The sequence below is a fragment of the Coenobita brevimanus genome, chromosome 44 (genome assembly GCF_032717465.1).
Source record: "Coenobita brevimanus isolate Jiangsu-jjx chromosome 44, ASM3271746v2, whole genome shotgun sequence".
Taxonomy (NCBI): domain Eukaryota; kingdom Metazoa; phylum Arthropoda; class Malacostraca; order Decapoda; family Coenobitidae; genus Coenobita; species Coenobita brevimanus.
In genome coordinates this window covers 46,267,678-46,272,567 of record NC_136997.1, presented here as the reverse complement: position 1 = coordinate 46,272,567, position 4,890 = coordinate 46,267,678, and positions in this window count along the sequence as shown.

The window sequence follows — 4,890 nt, the reverse complement described above, 5'->3', positions numbered from 1 at the left end:
CACCTAATGCGGTAACTGTGGTGTGAGGCGGCACTGCTACACGAGTCTAGACTACGCAAGGAGGGTGTGGTGGCACTGGCGGCACTGTGGCGGCACTGCGCTAGACGGGTGGCACTAGGAGGCGGCAGGAACGTGGCAGGGGGCTGGAGGGATGGCAGAATGATGGCAGGGTAATTGGGAAATGGCGGAGAGTGGCTGAAGAATTGTGGAAAGGTGGTGGTGGCAGGGGATGGCAGGGAGGGGGGAAGGTGGGAGGGTAGTGGGAAGGAGAGGGCTTGAAACAGGGAGGCAGAGTGGCAGGGAGGAAGAGTAGGATCGTGACACAGTGGCAGGGTGAAAGGGAGAATCTGGAAGGTGGTAGGGTGAAAGGGAGAATCTGGAAGGTGGTAGGGTGATGGTAGGGTGGCAGGGAGAGGAAAGGGTGGATGGACTGTGGGAAGGAGAGGGACTGAAACAGGGCGGCAGAGTGGCAGGGAGGAAGATGGCACAAGGGAAGGACAGTGACACAGTAGCAGGGTGAAAGGGAGAATCTGGAAGGTGGTAGGGTGATGGTAGGGTGGCAGGGAGGTGGAAGGGAACTGCATGGTAGGCGGGGTAGTAATTTGCAGAGTATTAGCAGGGGTGATGCAGGGTACTAGATAATGCAAGGTCAGAGGTTAGGCAGGGGTAAGGCAACGGTCAGGCAGTGTAGGAGGTGAGGCAGGGGTGAGGCAGGGTTCAGGCAGGCTAAAAAAGGTGAGGCAGGGATTAAAGTATGCCTGGATTGAAGCTGAAGAGGCCGGGTGCACGCAGGCAGGCAGGCAGGCAGGCAGGAATGTGGTGAGGCAGGGAGAGGCAGGGGTAAGTCAGAGGATGACAGAGGTGAGGTAGGGTGAGGAAGGTGAGAGAGATGATGGTAGATGTAAAGCAGGGTAAGGCAGACGAAGACAAGGGTATGCAGGGTGAGGCAGGGGTGAGGCAGGGTGAGGAATGAACTGAAGAAGAATTTAGAAGACTTGAGGCAGGGTGAGACAGGCAGGATGATTGTGGGGCAGAGAGAGAGAGAGAGAGAGAGAGAGAGAGAGAGAGAGAGAGTAGCGTGTTAGAGGACAGTGAGGCAGAGTGAGTGAGAGAAAGTGTTAGTAAGAAAAAATTAGAAAGATAATAAGAGAAGCGAGGAAGTAATGCAAGTGAGGCAGGGTGAGGCAAGGGTGAGGCAGGGTGAGGCAGGGTGAGGCAAGGGTGAGGCAAGGGTGAGGCAGGGTGAGGCAAGGCTAGAAGATAAAGCAGAAGTGAGGGAAGAGAGTAAGGCAGAAACACAGAGTAACGCAGTGTAAGGCAGGAAGAAAAGCAGAGGTGAGGCAGGGGTGAAAGAGTGAGGCAAAGGTGAGGCAAGAGATAAGGCAAGGCAGGGGTGAGGCAGGGTAAGGCAGGGTGAGACAGATGAACCAGGTGTGAAGGAAGAGAGTGAGAAAATTACAAAAATAAGAAGAAAGTGTTAGGCAGGGGGTAAGGCAGAAGTGAGGCAGGGTAAGGCAGGGGTGAGGCAGGGTGAGGCAGGGGTGTGTGTGTGACTGCAACTCCTAAACTAAGGTCTAACTTCCGGATCCCAAGGTACCTTTACTGTAGTTTACCTGTGAGAGAGAGAGAGAGAGAGAGAGAGAGAGAGAGAGAGAGAGAGAGTTGTGTTTCTTAGTATATCGCTGTGTGTGTGTGTGTGTGTGTGTGTGTGTGTGTGTGTGTGTGTGTGTGTGTGTGTGTGTGTGTGTGTGTGTGTGTAAGTGGTGCAAGGGGTGACTGACTGACTGCATGCATGTGTGTGCGAATGTGTGCACGTCTCCCTGCGTGTGCGTGTCTGTGTGTGCGTGTCTATGTGGTTATTGATCTTCTTGCCTGTGACTGTAAACGTAATTTTGTACGATTGTGTGTGTGTGTGTGTGTGTGTGTGTGTGTGTGTGTGTGTGTGTGTGTGTGTGTGTGTGTGTGTGTGTGTGTGTGTGTGTGTACGTATGCGTGGGTGTGATTATGTGGTGAGAGAAAGTAAGTCACACGTACACACTATACTTTTCACACTGCGGTCTCTCTCTCTCTCTCTCTCTCTCTCTCTCTCTCTCGGTTAATTCAAAGCTTATTTTTCTCTCCAGTCTGAACCCTTCCATTCAGCCAGTCCATTTTCTCTCCTTCCCCTCTCTCACTTTCTCTAATTATCTTCCTTACGATCTCTCTCTCTCTCTCTCTCTCTCTCTCTCTCTCTCTCTCTCTCTCTCTCTCTCTCTCAACACCTGCTCTCCATTCTTAACATTCATTTCATTTTAGAGTCTCTCTCTCTCTCTCTCTCTCTCTCTCTCTAACTCATTTGCTTTTATAGCGTACCCAGGATCTCAACCAACATTCTTGACAACACAGCTACCAACATTACTGCCACTACTACCAACATTACTGCCACTACTACCAACATTACTACCACTACTACCAACATTACTACCACTACTACCAACATTACTACCAACATTACTTATTCCTACTACTAGCAATATTTTAATTACCAATATTACTACCGCAGTTACCTCCTCTTCTACCACTACTGCTACCAACATTACCAACATTCCTACCACCATCCCTACCACCACTGCCACCATTATCACTACCACCATCACCATCACCACCACCACCACCATCACCATCACTATCACACTACAATCACCATTACCACCACCATCATCACCACCATTCCTACCAACACTGCTACCAACATTACGACCCTTGCTACCTTCACTACCATCCATCAACCAACATTACTGTGTTTCCTGAGAGTCATTACTACCGCTACTACCACTGTTACTACCACCGCTACCATTACTGCTACTTCTACTACTGCTACTACTACTACTACTACTCCTACAACTACTATCACTACTATTACTACCACTATCTCTGCTGCAACTGCCACTACCATTATTTCGACTACCACAACTACCACCATCACCACTACCACAACTACCACCATCGCCACCACCACAACTACCACCATCACCACTACCACAACTACCACCATCACCACCACCACAACTACCACCATCACCACTACCACAACTACCACCATCGCCACTACCACAATTACCACCATCGCCACTACCACAACTACCACCATCGCCACTACCACAAATACCACCATCACCACTACCACAACTACCACCATCGCCACTACCACAACTACCACCATCGCCACTACCACAACTACCACCATCTGTAGCTTAGTAATAAAGAACCACACCCAATGTTCGCCAGATGCTCCTCTCTCTCTCTCTCTCTCTCTCTCTTTCATTTCCCATTCCCTTAAATTAACTGCTCCCCTCCTCTCCTCTCGCCTCCCCCCTCCCCTCTCTTTTCTCTCCCCTCTCCCCTCTCCCCTCCCTTCCCCTCCCCTTTCTTCCAAAATTTAATTCCCTTTGATCCTTCCTCCCTCTCTCCCTCCCTCATCTAGCTCATAATCTCTCTCTCTCTCTCTCTCTCTCTCTCTCTCTCTCTCTCTCTCTCTCCTGATCTTTCTCTCTCTCTCTCTCTCTCTCTCTCTCTCTCTCTCTCTCTCTCCTGCTTCTTCCCTTCCGCCCTCTCCTCTTCTCATAGATCACTTTCTCCTTTACCTCCCACCTTCACTTTCCTCCTCTCTTCCTCCCTCTCCCTTTCCTTTCTCCTTCCTCATCTCTCCCTTTCTTTCCCACTCTTTCTCATCTCTTTCCCTCCACTTCTCCTTCTGTTCCTCCCACTCCCTCGCTCTACACCTCCTTCTCTTCTCTTCTTATTTTTCCTCCCCCTTCCTTCCTTCCTGGTCCCCTTTTCCTCTTCCTTTCCCCCCTCCTTCCCCTCTCCTTCTCCCCATCTCTTTTCTTCTCTCCCCCTTCTACCATCTTTCTCCCTTTCCTCATCCCTTTTCTTCCCTCCCTTTTTCCCTCTCCCTCCCCTCACTTCCCCTCCCCATCCCTTTTCTTCTCCCTCCCTTTGTCCTTCTTTCTCCACTCCCTTCCCCATTCCTTCACCCCACCTCATCTCCACCCCTTCTTCCCTCTTCCTCCCTTTCCTCTTCCCTCCCATCATCACCACCACCATCATCATCATCATCATCATCATCATCATCATCATCATCATCATCATCGCAAACATCGCTTTCAAAGTCATAAGAAAATCAAATTTAAAAAACGGGCCTCCCATAACACCCCTCGATAAATCATGGGGTAACTATTACAATATTTTCTTGGTCTAGGGGTGACTGTGGTGGGGTGGGTGTGGTGCGGCGCTCTGCTAGTGTTACGGTGAAATGTGCGCTCTCTGGGTTAGGATGATGGTGGTGGTGGTGGTGTTGGTGGTGGTGGTGGTGGTGATGATGATGATAATGAAAGAGAAGAAGAAAAGATGATGATGATGATGATGATGATGATGATGATGATGATGATGATGATGTTGATGATGACGTAGAAGAGGAAGAAGAGGAACAAGATGATGATGATGATGTAGAAGAAGAAGAAGAAGAAGAAGAAGAAGAAGAAGAAGAAGATGATGATGATGATGATGATGATGATGATGATGATGATGACGCAGCGGATGAGGATGATAAGAATGATGAGGATAATGATTATTACGTAGAATAATAATAATAATAATAATAATAATAATAATAATAATAATAATAATAATAATAATAATACGATGGTGATGATGACGATGATGATGATGATGATGATGACGTAGAAGATAATAATAATGATGATGACAATAAAGACGATAATAATGATAATAATGATGCCACTTTCTGACGAATAGATACGTAAGAGATAAATATAGATAGATAAAAGGATAGATAGACATTTCCCCTCAGTCTCGAACAAACTCTCCTTAATTACGAAAAATAACACA